Below are 19319 nucleotides of genomic sequence, written 5' to 3' on the forward strand. Positions count from 1 at the left end.
ATCAGCCTGGCTAACATGGAGATACCCTATCTCTACTAAATATACAAAATTAGCTGGGTGTGGTGGTGCTCACCTGTAATCCCAGCTACTCCGGAGGCTGAGGCCGGAGAATCGCTTGAACCTGGGAGGCAGAGGTTGCAGTGAGCCAGGATCGTGCCACTGCACTCCAACCTGGCTAACAGTGAGACTCCGTCTCAAAAAATAAAAATAAAATAAAATTGAAATTAAAATATCATTATTATTATTATTATTTTAATGGAGGATGTCAGGCCTTTGAGCCCAAGCCTGCACATATACATCCAGATGGCCTGAAGTAACTGAAGAATCACAAAAGAAGTGAAATGGTCTGTTCCTGCCTTAACTGATGATACTACCTTGTGAAATTCCTTCTCCTGGCTCATCCTGGCTCAAAAGCTCCCCCACTGAGCACCTTGTGTCCCCCGCCCCTGCCCGCCAGAGAACAACCTTCTTTGACTGTAATTTTCCACTACCTACCCAAATCCTGTAAAACTGCCCCACCCCTATCTCCCTGTGCTGACTCGCTTTTCGGACTCAGCTCACCTGCACCCAGGTGATTAAAAAGCTTTATTGTGGGGGCGCCGGCCTCCGCCCGGCCGGGAGGGACTCTCTTCGGAGGCTCAGCCCCCTCTGCTCCCCATGGGCAACTGCCAGGCAGGGCACAACCTGCACCTGTGTCTGGCCCACCACCCACCTCTGGTCTGTGCCACTTTGATCCTGCTGCTCCTTCGCCTCTCCGGCCTGGGCCTTGGCAGCTTCCTCCTCACCCACAGGACTGGCCTGCACAGCCCTGACCTCCCCCAGGACTGGGTCTCTTTTTTGAGATCTTTTGGCCAGCTGACCCTGTGTCCCAGGAATGGGACAGTCACAGGGAAGTGGCGAGGGTCTCACGTCATGAGCTTACTGACCACCTTGAACTTCGGAGACAGTCCAGACAGCAACAAGACCCAGACATTCCAGGCCACAGTCCTGGGTAGTCAGATGGGACTGAAAAGATCTTCTGCAGGACAACTGGTCCTTATCACAGCCAGGGTGACCACAGAAAGGACTGCAGGAACCTGCCCGTATTTTAGTGCTGTTCCAGGAATCCTACCCTCCAGCCAGCCACCCATATCCTGCTCAGAGGAGGGTGCCGGAAATGCTACCCTGAGCCTTAGAATGGGTGAGGAGTGTGTTAGTGTCTGGAGCCACGAAGGCCTTGTGCTGACCAAGCTGCACACCTCAGAGGAGAGAAGCTGGCTCTGTGTGGCCCCAGGCTGCTGGTGTTGGGCTCCTTCCTGCCTCTCTTCTGTGGCCTTCTCTGCTGTGTCACTGCTACGTGCTTCCACCCACGCCGGGAGTCCCACTGGTCTAGAACCGGGCTCTGAGGGCACCAGCCTAGTTCCCAACTTGTTTCTCAGGTGTGAATCAACTTCTTGGGCCTTTGCTCTGAGTTGGAAAAGGTCTTAGAAAAAGTGAAGAGCTGGAATGTGAGGGAAAATAAAAAGCTTTTTTGCCCCCACCCCACAAAAAAAAAGCTTTATTGCTCACACAAAGCGTGTTTGGTGGTCTCTTCACACAGATGCGCGTGAAGGAGGAAGCAACCCAGAAAGGCTGAGTGCCTAGGGCTCCTGGGGCTCCTGCAAATCGTGAGGCCTTGAGTACAAGGGCCTGGAGTGACACAAATCAGGTTGGAATTCCAGCTCCGCCACTGAGCTCAGAGTGTGACCTGGAGCATTTTCTCTTTCTCTTTTCTTTTTTTTTTTAAAAAATGGAGACAGGGTCTCACTATGTTGCCCAGGCTGTTCTCAAACTCTTGGGCTCAAGCAAGCCACCTGCCTCGGCCTCCCGAAGTGCTAGAATTATAGGCATGACTACCGCACCTGGCTGATTTTCCTGTTTTTTCATCTGAAGACAGGGTCATTGATAAATCTTCCTTTCCAGGCCACGGGGTGCTACCCGCTTTTGTCTCCTTTTGATATGTATTTATGCATTCAATGTCTGTCTTTCCCCACTAAGCTGTAAGCTTTACGAGGGCAGGGAGCCTGTCTTCCTTATTTCCTACATGTGACATTTACAGCCCTCTTACTGCATGCTATGCATTGTTCTAGCTGCTTCAAATGCATGACATCAGCCATGAAGTGTTTTATCCCATTTTACTAATGAAGAAACTAAGGCTACGTGGTCCAATGACTTGCCCAAAATCGTACCGTAGGAAACGGTAGGGAGATGAGGGTTTGAACCCTAGGACCCACACTCAACCACAGCCTCTGGCTAGGATGCTCAGCCCAGAGCCTGGCAGGCTGAAGCGGGAAAGAAGCAGTTCCAGGAGGGGGCAAATGGCTCAGAGGATGCGGAGTCTGAGACACTGAAATGAAGATTTGTTCCTGGTGGGTGGCTGTGCAACGGAGGAGGCAGCGAGTCAGGAGGAAGAGGTGCTCCTAGCAGACAGGTGTTTTCCATTCATGAAGGAGGAAAAGTTCAGGTCAAGAGAATGATCTGACCACATCAAGCACCATAGGGATTCTCCCCTCATGAGTCACCCCAGGAAGCTGACCAGGTTTGTTCTTTCTGGGGTAGGGGGACTAACAAGCCCAAAGGGGACCCCTGGCGCTCCAGGGCTCTGCAGCCTCCACCAGAACAGGCCAGGCGCTCCTCCACTGGCTCCTCTCCATGTGCCTACTTCATGCTACTCACACATCGAGATATTGGTTGGTTGTTTTTCCACTTGAACTTTATTTTTTGTAAGGGCTATCTTTTCTGGCTACAAAATCACCTACATAGCTTCATCTTAGAAAAAGCGGGGCCGGGCGCGGTGGCTCAAGCCTGTAATCCCAGCACTTTGGGAGGCCGAGATGGGCGGATCACGAGGTCAGGAGATTGAGACCATCCTGGCTAACACGGTGAAACCCCGTCTCTACTAAAAAAAATACAAAAAAACTAGCCGGATGAGGTGGCGGGCGCCTGTAGTCCCAGCTACTCGGGAGGCTGAGGCAGGAGAATGGCCTGAACCCCGGAGGCGGCGCTTGCAGTGAGCTGAGATCCGGCCACTGCACTCCAGCCTGGGCGACAGAGCGAGACTCCGTCTCAAAAAGAGAAAGCAGAAAATACAAATAAACATGCACACAAAATAAACAAGTGAAAGTCCCTCATAATCTCACCCGACGGGAATAACCTGGTTTAATATTTTGGTATGTTTATTTCCAGTCTTTTTGAGAATTCCTGAGAGTCAGGAATTCAGGAGTGACTTACCTGGATGGTTCCGGCTCACGGTCCCTCAGGAAGCTGTAGTCAATCAATTGACAGGGGCTGTGGACTCTGAAGACTTGACTGAGGCTGGAGTGTCTGCATTCAAGGTCACTTACATGACTGTTGGCAGGGAGTTTCAGTTCTCCACCACACAAACTTCTCTGTAGGACGGCTGGAGACATGGCTCTCCACAAACTGAGTGACCCAAGAAGAGAGTGACAGCACCCGAGACTGGAGCTGGTCTTTTTATAACTGAATCTTGAAAGTGATATGCCATCCCTTCTTCTGAATTCCACTTGTTGGAAGTGAGTCTCTAGGTATGTACACCTTTACACATGTGTATACATACATGCATGTATGTATATATATGAGTATGTTTATAAATATGTTTATATATAATATAAATATATAAATTATATATAAAATATAAATGCATATTACATATATACTGCATAATACATAAGCAAATTTACGTATTTCCACTTATGATTTTGTTTTTTTTTTGAGATGGAGTCTCGCTCTGTCACCCAGGCTGGAGTGCAGTGGTGTGATCTTGGCTGATTGTAACCTCTGCCTCCTGAGTTCAAGCAGTTCTCCTGCCTTAGCCTCCCGAGTAGCTGGGACTACAGGCATGCACCACCACGCCCAGCTAATTTTTGTATTTCTGGTAGAGACAGGGTTTCACCATACTGGCCAGGCTGGTCTTGAACTCCTGACCTCAAGTGATTCACCAGCCTCAGCCTCACAGAGTGCTGGGATTACAGGTGTGAGCCACCACACCTGGACTCACTTATGATTTTTTTACTTTACGAAGTTGCAAAAGTGATATGTATCCGTTACACTCCTTGACTTATGGCAGGGTTATATCTATATAAACCCATCGCAAATTGAAAATATAACTCAAAAGTTTGACTTAAGATATTTTCAATTTATGATGGGTTTATCGTGACACAACCCCATTATAAGTCATGGAGTACTTCTACACACACACACACACACACACACATTTCTTATTGGTTCCATTCCTCTGGAGAACCCTGACTCATACATCATTATGGAAATGGTTGAACACAGGATGGTTCATATAAACCATGGTTGTTGCAAGGGTTAATTCCAGCAGGCCTGGAATTGACATAGACTGATTTACCGAAATAAAAGCTATTCCTGTACAGCACTGAGCCCTGGTCAAGGCATTAAAGATACCGATTAATAGTGCTGTTTCATAACCATGAGTCTGAGGGATTTCAACGTGGTTTGTACGGGCTTATCAGCAGTATTTATTTTTATTTTTACTTTGTTCAGCATTGTGTATTGATAACAGTGAGATTGATGATTTGTTCCTGGTCTTGGTGAGACCCCTGGAGGACTGTGCTTTTGGGACTGGTGACACAGCAAGGAACATGCCTACATGAGCAGCAGGGTATATGACACCCTGGTGGAAACTCCAGCTTGGGCCTCCCAGTTCTGAGGTGTTCCATGACACACGGGTGACTCTAGAGAGAAGGTATGTCTTGCGTGGCTCTTCCAGAGGTGAACCAATTGGAGCCTGCACCTGGCCTCTCTGGATCCCTTGATGTCTTACTTAACTGCTGTTGCTGCATTAAATGAATACTTTTGCTGCAATAAGCAGTAGTTTTGTAAGCATTGTCAACTTGAATCCTGTGAATCTTCTTTAGCAATCAAACCCTGCCTAATGACCACTGTTAGTGCACGTAGGATGTAAGCAGCCCTGGTTTTCTTTTTTTAAAAAATAGAGACAGGGATTTACTATGTTGTCCCGGTTTTTAAAAAGGTTTAGATCTACACAAATAGCCTGGGAAAAGGTTTATAATGTAAGTGAAATGAGTAATTTGCAAACTAAGAGGTAAAACATGATTTCATCTTTATTTCTTTTAAATGTGTGATGCCATATGTGTGTGTGTGTGTGTGTCTATCTAGATGTATTTGTAGAAAATTGGGAAAAAACAAAGAAGTGTAAAGAAGTGTGCACCCTAAATCATAAATGAGGGTTACCTTGTTGTGGGATATGTGAAGTGAAGGAATAGAATGGGCTGGAAAGTCTACTGCTCTGGTTTGAATGTTTTTGTCCTCTCCGAAATTCATGTTGAAATTTAATCCCCTATGCAACAGTATTAAGAAGTGTGGCCTTTAGGAGGTGATTGAGGCATGAGAGCTCTGCCCTCATGAATGGGATTAAATGCTCTCATAGAAGGGTGTGATAGAGGGAGTTTGCCCCCCTTCCAGTCACTCTGTCCCTTCCACCATGTGAGGACACAGTGTTTCTCTCTTCTGGTGGACAGAGCAACAAGGCATCATCTTGGAAGCAGAGACAGGGCCTCAGCAGACACTGAACCTGCCGCCATCTTGGAAGCAGAGACAGGGCCTCAGCAGACACTGAACCTGCCGCCATCTTGGAAGCAGAGACAGGGCCTCACCAGACACTGAACCTGCCGCCATCTTGGAAGCAGAGACAGGGCCTCACCAGACACTGAACCTGCCGCCATCTTGGGAAGCAGAGACAGGGCCTCACCAGACACTGAACCTGCCGCCATCTTGGAAGCAGAGGCAGGCCCTCACCAGACACTGGGGCCATCTTGGAAGCAGGGCGGGCCCTCACCGAACACTGAACTGCATGTCTTGGGCTTGACGGGCCCTCACCAGACACTGAACCTGCCGCCATCTTGGAAGCAGAGGCAGGCCCTGACCAGACACTGAACCTGCCGCCATCTTGGAAGCAGAGGCAGGCCCTCACCAGACAGTGAACCTGCCGCCATCTTGGAAGCAGAGGCAGGCCCTCACCAGACACTGAACCTGCCAGCACCTTGATCTTAGATTTTCCAGCCTCCAGAAATGTGAGAAATAAATTTCTGTTATTTACTCTCTGAAGTCCTGTAGTATTCTGTTGTAGAGGTACAAACAGACTAAGAAATTGGTACCAGAGAAGTAGGCCTGTTGCTATAACCAATATCTTGAAATATGGAAGTGGCTTTGGAACTGGTTAAGGCGTAGAGGCTGGAATAGTTTTCAGGAACATGCTGGAAAAAGCCTGTATTATCATGACCAGAATGTTAAGGGAGATTCCGATGAGAGCTCTGAAGAGGAAAATTGTAGAGACAGCCTCAGTGTTAGGGATTATCTAAATGGTTGTGAACAGAAGGCTGGTATTCTAGAAAAAGCCAATCTGATGAAGTCTTAGATGAAAACGAGGAATATCTTATCAGAAGTTGGAGGAAAGGCTATGCTTGTTATAAAGCAGCAAAAACTTGACTGAATTGTATCTGTGTCCTACTGCTTGGTGGAAAGCAGAATTTAAGATCAATGAACTAGCATATTTAGCAGAAGAAATACCAAAGCAAAGTGTTCAGGGTGTGGATGGCTTCTCTTAAGTGTTCATGGTAACATGCGAGAAGAGAAATAATTTAAAGATGGATTTTTTTTTTTTTTTAAACGGAATCTCTCTCTGTCGCCCAGGCTGGAGTGTAGTGGCACGATCTTGGCTCACTGCAACCTCTGCCTCCTGGGTTCAAGTGATTATTCTGCCTCAGCCTCCTGAGTAGCTGGGACTACAGGTGCGCACCACCATGCCCGGCTAATTTTTGTGTTTTTAGTAGAGACGGGGTTTCACTGTATTGGCCAGGCTGGTCTCAAACTCCTGACCTTGTGATCCGCCCGCCTCGGCCTCCCAAAGTGCTGGGATTATAGGCGTGTGCCCCCACGCCCAGCTTAGAGACAGAATTTTTAATTAGAAGGGAAGCCGAATGATTTGGAAAATTCTCAGCCTGGCCATGTAAAGAATAAAAAAGCATGTTAAGAGAGAAAGCCAACGGTGTGGCCAAGTGACCACAGATTAGTAAATCTGTTAATCTGTTGATAAACAGGTTAGTATAGATTGAAGGAAGCTGGATGATGCTGTTCACCAAGATGATGGAAGAATAACCCTGAAAGCATTTCTGAGATCTCGGAGACTGCCCCACCCATCACAGTCAGGGCACTGAGGGCAAATTAATATCAAGGGAGGGGCCCAGGCCCCCTGTGGGACTTGGGACCCTGGCGATCCCAGTCCAGGGCCTCCTCAAGTCTCTGCTATCTGTATTCTGACACGGTGCTCCTTGGTAGCCCCAGCTGTGGCTCAGGTGGGCCCAGGTGTGGCTGAAGCCACCACTCCAGAGGACACAAGTGGCGAACCTTGGCGGCTTACATGTGGTGCTAACTCCACAGGCATGCTGTGATGAGCTGCAGGGGCAGGGCTACCTCCACCCGGATTTCAAGGGATGCCTCAGAGAGCCTCAGGGCCCAGGCAAAGAAATGACACAGGGAAGGGGCTGCTGTGGAGAGTCCCCACCAGGGCAATTCCTAGTGGAGTCCTGGGAGCAGGGCCACTCTTGAGACCTCAGAACAGTAGAGCCTCAGGAGTGCAGCCCCAGCCCGGGAGCACCAGTGGCAGGCTACTAACCCCCAAGAGGCGTATCTACCTTGTTTCATGTGATTAAAAAGAAGAAATGGGATCATAGGCCTTTCCAAAATAATTAGTAGACTTTATTTATTCATTTATTGAGGCGGAGTCTCACTCTGTCACCCAGGCTAAAGTGCGGTGGCATGATCTCGGCTCACTGCAACCTCCACCTCCCAGATTCAAGTGATTCTCGTGCTTCAGATACCCAAATAGCTGGGACCACAGGCTCCCACCACCATGCCTAATTTTTGTATTTTTGATAGAGATGGGGTTTTGTATGTTGACCAGGCTGCTCTCAAACTCCTGACCTCAAGTGATCCACTCTCCTTGGCCTCCCAAGGTGCTGGGATACAGGCCTGAGCCACTGTGTCTGATCAATAGACTTTAATTTTTAGTTTCACAGAAAAGTTGAGTATAGTTACAGTTTCTATATACTCCCTCTTCTCCACACTGCCTCACCCTGTGTATCACCTCCCTGACAGTTTCCCTTATTATTAAGAACTTACATTAGTGTAGTACACTTATTACAATTGATAAACCAAAATGATACATTGTTATTAACAAAAATCTACAGTTTAAATTAAGGATCATTCTTTGGTTGTATAGTTCTATGGGTTTTGACAGATGCATAATGTCATGTACCTATCATTACAGTATCATATGGAAATGTTTCACCACCCTAATAATCCCCTGTGCTGCACCTGTTACTCCCTCTCTCCTCCCTGCAGCCCTGGCAACCATAGATCTTTTGATGATCTCCCTCCTTTGCCTTCTCCAGAATGTCATATGGTTGAAATCATGCAGTATTTTCAGACTGGCTTCCTTCACTTAGCAAAATATATTTAAGGTTCCTCCGTGTCTTTTCATGGATTGACAGCTCATTTCTTTTTACTGCTAAATAATATTCCACCATTTGAATATATCATAATTTATCCATTCACCTATTGAAAGACATCTTGGTTTCTTCCAATTTGGGGTGATTATGAAAAAAGCTGCTATCAACTTTTATGTGAACATAAGTTTTCAATTCATTTGGGTAAATAACGAGACATGTGCTTGATAGATTATGTGGTAAGAGTAGGTTTGGCTTCGTGAGAAATTGCTAAACTGTCTTCCAAAGTGGCTGCACCAGTTTTGCATTTGCACCAGCAGTGAAGGAGAGTTCCTGTTGCTCCACATCCTGCCCATCATTTGGTGTTCTCTGTGTTTTGGATTTCAGCCACTCTAATAGGTGTGTGCAGGTAGTTCATTGTTTTAATTTGTAATTGCCTAATGGCATATGATGTTGAGCATCTTTTCATGTGCTTATCTGCCATTTGCGTATCTTTGAGGTGTCAGTTCAGATCTTCTGCCCATGTTTTAATTGGGTTGTTTGCTTTCTTATTGTTGAGTTGTAAGAGTTCTTTGTATATTTTAGTTATAAGACCTTTATCAGATATGTGTTTTACAAATAGTTTCTTCCAGTCTGTGGCTTTTCTTTCCATTCTCTTGATTATAGGTCATTTTTAAAAACCCTTCTGTGCTTTTCAAGTAAATGTTTAGATTTAAAAAAAGAAGGTAAACAGGAATGACTTCTCTAAGTTTAGCCACCCCTGCTGGCTAGATTTCTAGCATACATTTCCTAGTAAGGAGGAATTGGCTGCAAAATGAAATCCACACCTCTGTGTTATACTTGTGAACAGCTTTTCTATTTATGTAACTAATTTAGTCAATCTCATTGTTTATCTATCAGTTTATGATGAAAGAAAATCCCGCTTTTGGCAAGTCCGAATGAAAGAACTGCAGTCCTGTGCGTGGGAGGGCTAGAAACTCTAAGGCCCCACGTGGATCATCTGCTCCTTGTAGAGGAGCCCAGTCAGGGATGGGGGTTGACTGCGGGGGCCGCCGACCCCTCCATCCACCCGATACAGAGCAGGGTCTGGCCCACTCGACCAGGCATTGACCCGAAAAGCCCTTCCCTAAGAAGCTGAATGTTTCACTCATGCCTGTTTCATGAGCCCCAGGAACTGTGGCCTTGGACTCCCCTCACAGTTGCCTTCCTTTCTAATGAGGGAAAGGGTGTCTCTGGAGCCTGGGCTAGAGGCTGCTTTAGAAATGCAAAGGTTTCAGCTACTTGAAGGGAATGCATTTGAGGGAAGTCTCTTCTGGTTTCTTCTGTGCCTTCAAAGAGGAACAGAGCTTTTTCAGAAACTCTGCATAAAGTCAGTGAGTTCAGACGCTCAAGTCCTTGGGCCCTGAGGAGATTTCTTCTCAGGTGGTGTTATGCAAATAGAAGGGTGGACTAAGTCTTTATTTCAAGAAAAGAAAGTCAGAGGAGAATAATTATACCTTTCACATTTGGGCTATAAATACTGCAGTGAATAGGGCTGGAAGAGAAGGATTTGGGGGCTAGGGGGAGCTGAATCCGCAAAGCCTGTGACTAGCTTTTCAGGATTTCTGCTTTCAGGAAGGGCAGTCAGGCTGGGATTGAATGTAATGGCACCAACTAGAAAAGCCTCCCAGTGGCTGGGCACGGTGGCTCATGCCTGTAATCCCAGCACTTTGGGAGGCCAAGGCAGTCATATCACCTGAGGTCAGCAGTTTGAGACAAGCCTGGCCAACATGGCAAAATTCCGTCTCTACTAAAAATACAAAAATTAGCCAGGCGTAGCGGTGAGTGCCTGGTGTCCCAGCTACTGGGGAGGTTGAGGCTGAGGCAGGAGAATCACTTGAAACCAGGAGGCGGAGGTTGCAGTGAATGGAGATGGCACCACTGCACTCCAGCCTGGGCAATGGAGTGAGACTCTGTCTCAAAATAAAAAATAAAAAATAAAAAATAAAAATAAAATTAAAAAAGAGCCTCCCTGAGGATGAGGCCACCACTGCAGTGACGGCCTCTTGGTCACCTGAAAGAGGCAACTGTGAGATGGCCAAGAAGGAAGCGGTTCACGCGCTGTTGAGCTGACCACTGGGGTCGGGGTGGGGGAAGCCCGGACTGCCATCAAAAGACGAAAACGTTGACATGCATGAGAGCGACCCTTGGGGGAACAGAATAAGATGGTCACCAAACCCCGACATACACCCAGCTGGGGTGGGGCTTGATTTCACCTCAGAAGGAAATTTACCCGAGTTTAGGTCGAAGTCTCTTCCTTGTCACCCCAGACCTGCCCCAGTCCAGCACTGACCACAGGGACCTGTCTTCCTCCCCGAGAGACTGTGCCCTCCCTGAAGGCAGGGATTTTGTTGGGTCTATATTTGCCTTCCAGCCTGGAAGGGGCTCAGTTACTTTCACTTTCAGTTGAGTTAAGTCCAGTGGTGCCAGCTGTGTGATGCTGGACAAGTCTCTTATCTAAGCCTCAGTTTCTTCAACAACAAGTATTCATATAAGACTCACCTCAGGAGAACCCAGCATATGGTTGGTACTCAATAAAAACTAGTACCTGTCCCTTAGTTCCCAGGGAAGCCATCCTCTTAGCTGTAATTATGCAGTTTCTTTTTCACAGCCAAGTAACATGAGCCCGTAAACCTTTATAATCATCATCTACCCTTTAGCCTAGAAAACAATGTATCAGGATATTAGAATTAAAGTGTAGTGGCTTTTTTGTTTGTTTGTTTGTTTTTTGAGACAGTCTCACTCTATGGCTCAGGCTGGAGTGCGGTGGCGCTATCTCAGCTCACTGCAACCTCCACCGCCGCAGGTTCAAGTGATTCTCCTGCGTCAGCCTCAGCCTCCCCAGTAGCTGGGACTATAGGTGCCTGCCACCATGTCCAGCTAATTTTTGTACTTTTTGTAGAGGCAGGGTTTCACCATGTTGGCCAGGCTGGTTTCAAACTCCTGACCTCAAATGATCCACCCACCTCGGCCTCCCGAAGTGTTGGGATTACAGGCGTGAGCGACAGGGCCTGGCCAAGAATTAAAGTTTTGATGGAGACATCAAGGCTTAGATGTGAAGCCAGATCACCACCTGCAGACTATACACATTTCAAACAACTTATTACAAAACGACTGGACTCTTCTGCAGTTTGAGGAGATAAGAAGGGCTCCAAGTACAAAGGTTGGGGGACATTTGTAGAGCAATTTTTTTTGAGAGAGCCCTTGCGGTGCTGAGTCCCTGCCTGCCTTCAGGCAGGAGGGAGGGGCTGCTGCCTCCTCTTCTCGAGCCCTGCGAGAAGACTTCCATGGAACCATGTAAAGAAGTGGTTGTGCTGGGCTGTCTGTATATCCTGCATGTCTCTGGGCAAGGTACAGAAAATGGGATGCCAAGGGCTTCCCAAAGCCAGCCCTGGACTGTCTTGGGTTCTGTCTAGTAGCGCCATGTGGAGGATGCTAGGATGTACCAGCAAGATATTAGAAGTGAGAGCAGTCTCCTGGGACATACGGGAAAAAGGTCCCTGAAGATAGAAGCCTCAAAAGAACTCACAAAAGCACCTATGAAATAAAGGATCAGTTTGAATGCATGCCAAGCCCAGTGCACCCAAAGCCAGCTCAGAATCCTAACAGGTCAATGTCATGAGGCCATTCCTGCATCCTTGCCACTGCTCTCACTGCTGCTCCATCCTTGGGAGGGGTCAGAAACTGGCCAGCCAGCTTGGGAGGGAGGAAGGGAAGAAGGGAAGAGGAGGAGATGGGCAAGAGGAGAAATAAAGAAGAGACAGTCGGTTCTCCCTGCCCCACTGCAGGCCACCAGCCTGCTGCGGGCTTGAGCTGGGGATGGGGGGAAGATTCGAATATTAAATAAAACCTGTGATTTTGAGTCTCTCTTAGACTGGAGCTTCTAATTAATAAATTGTGCTTAGTATGGCAGAGGACTGTCTGCAGAAAAGCAGACAGAGTGAGCAGAAAAGTTGCTAGAACTTTCATCTGGGGCAAGGAAAGGTGATCCTTATTGGGTACATTTCGAAGTAGGAAATGACATATAAAGTTTATTTTAATTTATCGTGAGTTGTGCATTTGAAATAGCCAACCTTATGGACCATGGATACCTCTAGCTCTACTGGGTTTGCTAGGTTACAAGGCGTGCGTGGCAGAGCAGTTTGTACGGAAGCCTGGATCTGCAGAGCCCTTCCTTGCTCTAGGCCCCACTCAAAACTGGCAGGTTGGCCAGGCACAGTGGCTCATGCCTATAACCCCAATACTTTGGGAAGCTGAGGCGGGGGGGATCACTGGAGCCCGGGAGTTTAAGACCAGCCTGGGCAACCTGGCAAGACCCTGTTTCTACAAAAAATATCAGCCAGGTGTGATGGTGTCCACCTGTGGTTGCAGCTGCTCAGAAGGCTGAGGCAGGAGGATTACTTGAACCCAGGAAGTCGAGGCTGCTGTGAGCCAGGTCCACACCACGGCACTCCAGCCTGGGCAACAGAGTGAGACCCTGTCTGAAAACAAAACAAAACAAAACAAAAAACACTGGCAGCTTTCCAAGGCACTGAAAAGGACTCCTCCTTAATGTGGTAAATATGCTGCTTCCAAAATCCAAAGAGGTCCGCTGGGCCTGTGCCTCTTTCTTAGTGATAGGGAGTAAAGTGCAATAACCTGCCCTTTATTTTGAATGAGATGCTTCAGAATGCCTCAGACGCTGCACCACTGTAAACATCCTCAGCGTGACAGGCCCAGAACCCTCATGAGGCCTCCTTGCCCGCATCTCGTGCTCGTGTGCCACTAGGGCCTCTGGAGCGCTTGCAGCTGCTGCCCTGTGGGTCTGATTAGCACAATGCACCACGCAATGGGAGCAGGATTCTGTGGAATGTCAAGGAGATCAAAGCTCCCATGGATTACACAATGTGGGGCAGTAGGAGAGTTACAAATCCTCCACCTGGAGAATAAAAGGGAAAAACATTGATTCACTGTCTCTGCCTCCCGCCTCTCAATTAGTCAAGGGAGGCCCTACAGACATTAACTCCCCAAATTTCCAGGTTTCCATATGGGCAAGTGCCAAGGAGGCAGCCACAGAGGCCCCCCAGGACAGGAAGTGGGAGGTACAGGGTGTGCAGCTGTAGGGAGGCTTTGTCAGGTTACACCTGTGTAAAGTTGCTCACCTGTTCAGAGCTGGTCATGCAACAGAGTCAGAGGATTTTAAGTGGAGCAGAACAGGTGACCACCCAGGGGCGTACCCTCCTTCAGAGAGGTAGAGGCTGACACGAACATGTAATTACTTTGTGAATGTTCCAAAGCATTAGTAGTTGCTTCTTTAGGAATCACCCACAGAGTCTGTTTAGGAGCTAAACAAAAAAAAAATCAGTCTCAGGCCAGGCACGGTGGCTCATGCCAGTAATCCCAGCATTTTGGGAGGCCAAGGCGGGCAGTTCACCTGAGGTCAGGAGTTCGAGACCAGCCTGGCCAATATGGTGAAACCCTGTCTCTACTAAAAATACAAAAATTAGCCAGGCGTGGTGGCACACGGCTGTAGTCCCAGCTACTCGGGAGGCTGAGGCAGGAGAATCTCTTGAACCCAGGAGGCAGAGGTTGCAGTGAGCCAAGATCGTGCCACGGCACTCCAGCCTGGGCGAAAGAGGGAGACTTCATCTAAAAAAAAAAAAAAAATCAGTCTCTCACAATATTTAGTTTTTGAAGTCAAAACAGTATGTCCACCTTACCTAACCTCCTTATTAACCATAAGCTAGCTATTTCCAAAGAACAAAGATACACTGGTATGATGAACAAGCTCATTTCAGAATTTCAGAACTGTAATATAAAGGAATAGGACCTGCATCAATCTCATTACTTTGCATTGAATGTGTGTCCGCTTGTGTCTGTGAATACACGTATTTGTGTATCTACATGTGTGTCTGTTTGGTGTGCATGTAACTATGCTTGTGTCTCCATCATATCACATATCTGTGAGTTTGTGTGTAAGTCTGTAGATTGTATGTCTGTGGATAGTGTGTGTTGACCTTCTGCTATGTGCCAACCACTGTGACGAGCACTAGGGATACACCACACAGGGACTCCATCCTCATGGCACTTACATGGGAAATAGTCTATCTTGCCTAGTAGTGAGAAGGGTCATATTAGGTTGGTGCAAACGTAATTGCGGTTTTTGCCATTAAAAGTAAACATCCTCAGCGTGGCAGGCCCAGAACCCTCATGAGGCCTCCTTGCCCGCATCTCGTGCTCGTGTGCCACTAGGGCCTCTGGGCGCTTGCAGCTGCTGCCCTGTGGGTCTGATTAGCACAATGCACCGCGCTAGCAGGGGCAGAGTTCTGTGTGGAATGTCAAGGGAGATCAAAAGCTCCCATGGATTACACAATGTGTGTGGGAGGCAGTAGGAGAGTCACCGTCCTCACCCGGTGGGTAGGCGGACGTGCTGTTTTGGCTTTAAAAACTAATGGCAAAAACCACAATTACGTTTGCACCAACCTAATAGTTAAGAACCTTCAATTCTGAATATCCCACTGTGGCGAGCAGAATAATCTCCTCTCAAAGATGTCCACCTTCTAATCCCTGTAACCTATGAATATGTTACGTGGTCAGGGGGAATTAAGGTTGCAGGTGGAATTAGGGTTGCTAATGAGCACACATTAAAATAAGGAGATTATCTGGATTAGCGGGGTGGGCTCAATGTGGTCACAATGGCCCTTAAAAGATGGCATAGGGAAGGTTGGGCGCAGTGGCTCATGCCTATAATCCCAGCACTTTGGGAGGTCGAGGCGGGTGGATCACCTGAGGTCAGGAGTTCGAGACCAGTCTGGCCAACATAGTGAAACCCCATCTCTACTAAAAATACAAAGAATTAGCTGTGCGTGATGATGGGCACCTGTAATCCCAGCTACTCGGGAGGCTGAGGCAGGAGAATCCCTTGAACCCGGGAGGCGGAGTTTGCAGTGAGCTGAGATCGTGCCATTGTCCTCCAGCCTGGGCAACACGAGCAAAAAACTGTCTCAAAACACAAACAAACAAAAAAAGATGGAGGAGGGAGGGAAGAGGGAGGCAGGGAGTCAGTGTCATAGCAGTGGGTGAGAAAGATGTGTGGCCATTGGTGGCTTTGAAGGTAGAATGCGGGCAGCCTCCAAAACCTGGAAAAAGCAAGAAAGTGGATTTTCCCCAAGAGCCTCCAAAAGGAACGCAGTCCTGCCGACACCTTGATTCTAGCCCAGTAAGAAGCATTTTGGGCTTTGGACATCCAGAACTGTAAGACAAAATTTGTGTTGTTTTAAGGGATTAAATCTGTGATAGTTTATTATGGCAGCAATAGAAAATGAACATACCTGTCAAAACTGGGTTCTGTCTTCAAAGGCTTCCCCTTTGCTCACCGTCCAGTCCACAGCTCCTCTTACAGGCGCAGTACAGTTGGCTTTCGAGTAGGGCTTAGATTGAAAAGTCAGCAGGTAAGGAAGAAGTCTATTGTCCAGACGAACCTTAAGGTGTCCTCACCCCCCGGGCACCCTCCCCCAGGGCTCAACCAGCTAACCTCTTTCCACCCTTTGAATTGTCTCTCTCTCTCTTCAGGCATATAATTAAATTTGCATAAATTCAAAGAGCATATGCTGCAATTCCATTGTAATTTCAGATTTGTTTTTATTTTCCTGCATTTGCTAAGGAAATAATAAAAACAAAACCTCCTATTTGTATTGTGGCTTGTTCTCTTTTATTGCAAAATATATCAAGCATACAGAGGAGTGTGGAGAAGACAGCCCTCATCTGTGCACACATCACCCACCTCTGAAAAATCCTAATGTCATTCTACATTTGATGGGGATTTTTAAAAAACAAATGAAATGTTATGTGTAGAGTTGAAGTTGAAATCCAGCGTCCTACTTACCCTTGCTATGATCCCTAGTTCCCTCCTCTCCCCGACCCTCCCAAGAGCACTCCCTATGACTGATTGTGATATTGACAGCATTCTTGTGCAGGCTTTTATACCCAGATCTGTGTGTAGCCATAAACAACAAAGTATCCACGTATACATTTAGTTAGAAATATGACATTAGTGGTATCCTTGTGCAGTTCACTCCCCTACCCTCCATCTCAACAGTAGGTTTCTGAGATTTATCCACATTGATACATACAACTCTGGTTCATTCTTTTTACCTGTTGAGTAATATTCAATTTTAGGAAAATACCACAATTTATTTGTTCTTATGTCATTTGGTTGTTGTCAACTTTTTTTTAAAATACAAACAAAGCATCAGTGAACATTCTCGCACATTTCCTTTTGCCCCTGTGCCAGAGTTCCTTCCAAGATTAGGGAGGAAAACTGCTAGGTCAAAGGATGTGTTTAGCTTTAGTGTTACTGGTTATTTCCAAATTGCTTTGCACAGTTTCTCACTGGCAGGATATGTAAATTTCCTTTAATCCTTTTGTGTGTGTGTGTGTGTGTGTGTGTGTGTGTGTGTGTATATATATATATATATATTTTTTTTTTAGATGGAGTCTAGCTCTGTCGCCCAGGCTGGAGTGCAGTGGCGCAATCTCGGCTCACTGCAACCTCCACCTCCCGGGTTCAAGTGATTCTCCTGCCTCAGCCTCCCGAGTACCTGGGACTACAGGCGCGTGCCACCACACCCGGCTAATTTTTTGTATTATTAGTAGAGACAGGGTTTCACTGTGTTAGCCAGGGTGGTTTCGATCTCCTGACCCTGTGATCCACCCACCTCAGCCTCCCAACCTTTACTCCATATTCTTACCAACACATACTTGTTTCTGCCCATCTGATGGCTAAAGTGTCTTGTCTTTCTCAGGCCATGGTTGCATTCATCAACTCGATTGATTCTCATAGGAACCCTGGGCAGAGGTGGCACAGGTCTTATTTATGACCACCTGGCAGGAGGGCACATTGAGGCCCAGGGAGGGGATGATGCATCCAGCATGGCTAGTTGTGACCAGTCAGGAGCTGAACAGATCCAGGAGTCTGGGATCTCAGGCATTCGTTACACCATAGGGACCACGTACAGGGTCAGAACACAAACTTGGCAGCCCATCTTTAGAGAATAAAACATATTTAAATAACTGTACTTTGTAAATATCAACAACTATCCACGCTAACAGAGGACAAAATAATTACCATTTTAGGGGAGTTTATTTCACAAAACACTTCGTATATCCATTCCTCTTTTGATCCTGATAACTCCATAGAAAGACTTGGATTATTACTGTTCCCACTTCACAGATAAGAAAAATGAGGCTCACAGCTAGTCAATAGATTACATCATGAACCCGTTTGCCTTTAAGGTGTGTTTTCTGTACACACCCTTGGAGATGGTTTGCCTGAGGGTTGGGAATGCTTGATATGCGCTGTGAGCACGGGCGGGTCTGTGCCATCTCCCGGCTTCCTGCACAAGCTCCCTGGCAACTGAGGTCACACCACAAACACATTTTTCCTCTCATGGGGAGGCTCAGCCTCAGGTTTTATGCACCTGAAGTCAGACTGGCAATAACATCTTGGCTCTGCCACCTAACACCTGTGACCTTGGGCAAGTTACCTCTTCTGTGTGCCTCAGTTTTCTCATCTGTAATGTTGGGATGCTAGTACCTACCTCCCAGCCAGGCTGCACAAAGCAGCTGAGGTCACACATGCACAGTGGCAGGTGCCCAGAACAAACTCAAATGCTGGCTCTTGCAATGAAGCCTATAATTGTGACTTCTGGCCACAGGAATGGCCAGTGGTCCTGGTGAGGAAGGCTCCGCACAGCACAAGTCACTGGTGTGGTGACTTTGAAAGACAGCGCACCTGCTGTCAAATAGGCTAAGGAGGCTGTATTTTGGAGATGCCAGCTCCTGGTGGCCAAGCACAGGACCAGGGGCACCACAGCCAGTGGCACGTGGCAGTCCTGCAAGAACATCCACTAGGTCACTGGAGGGACCCTGGTAAGTCCACTTCATTTTTCTCATGGCTTGAAAAATATCAAAGGATTACAGCACAAGGGGTTCTTGACACAGAACTGCCTCACCTGCATCGTCCGGACCAACAGCATCAAGACCCCCGAGTCAGAAGGCAACCCGCTGCCACAACCCTCTGCCACAGCTGACAGTGAGGGGACCAGGTCCTGTTTCTAGGGCGGGGTGCAGGGGAGTCCACGACAAGTGTGTTGAGTGGAGAGAAACTGAGGAGTGAGCGAGGGAGGGACCACAGGTGTGTTAATCACCATTCTCCACTTCTGCCCATCCCAGAAGGCCTCGTCCACGATTTGGGAAGCAACCCAGGTTCACTGCTGTTCTTGACACGAGTCATCACCAGCAACTAGTTATCCTAAGTCCAGCAATGGAGGAGAAAGAGCACATGATTAGAATGCAGGAGTCAAGTTTAGTTGGGTAAACTGTAGCCTTTGCAAGCTTCAGTATACAAGGGAGCTAAAAACACCTCTCCCGCCTTCCTCACGCATGCCTTGAGAACTGCCGAGTGCCAGCTACACAGCAGGCACTGAGTGAATGCCACTGAGCTGCTCCGGCTCTGGGTGGCAGGGATTCAGCTGTGGGGGTGAGGGGGTGAGGAAGCCGTCCACACCCTTCCCCGGGTCAGGCACACATTGACCAGAGTAGCTGGTTCACTCTGTGATCATGGGACAACCTGAAACTCCATCCAGCCTTCCCAGAAACCACGAGGACAATCATAGTGGGTTGGTGACAGGAGGAGAGTCACAGGCCTCTGGAGGTAGAGTTCAAACACCAGCTCTGTCCCTTGCTAGCTGGGTGACCTTGGATAAGTCG

The 19319-nt window shown here is 47.5% G+C and overlaps 1 pseudogene across 1 annotated transcript; it reads left to right on the forward strand.

Moving 5' to 3' along the window:
* Window positions 1-594: 594 nt before the first annotated feature.
* LOC101025038 lies at window positions 595-1466 on the forward strand (annotated as a pseudogene). The gene has a single exon (XR_161346.4). The product of XR_161346.4 is annotated as an insulin-like growth factor-binding protein 3 receptor pseudogene (transcript).
* Window positions 1467-19319: the final 17853 nt, after the last annotated feature.

The sequence above is a fragment of the Papio anubis genome, chromosome 7 (genome assembly GCF_008728515.1).
Source record: "Papio anubis isolate 15944 chromosome 7, Panubis1.0, whole genome shotgun sequence".
Classification (NCBI taxonomy): Eukaryota; Metazoa; Chordata; class Mammalia; order Primates; family Cercopithecidae; genus Papio; species Papio anubis.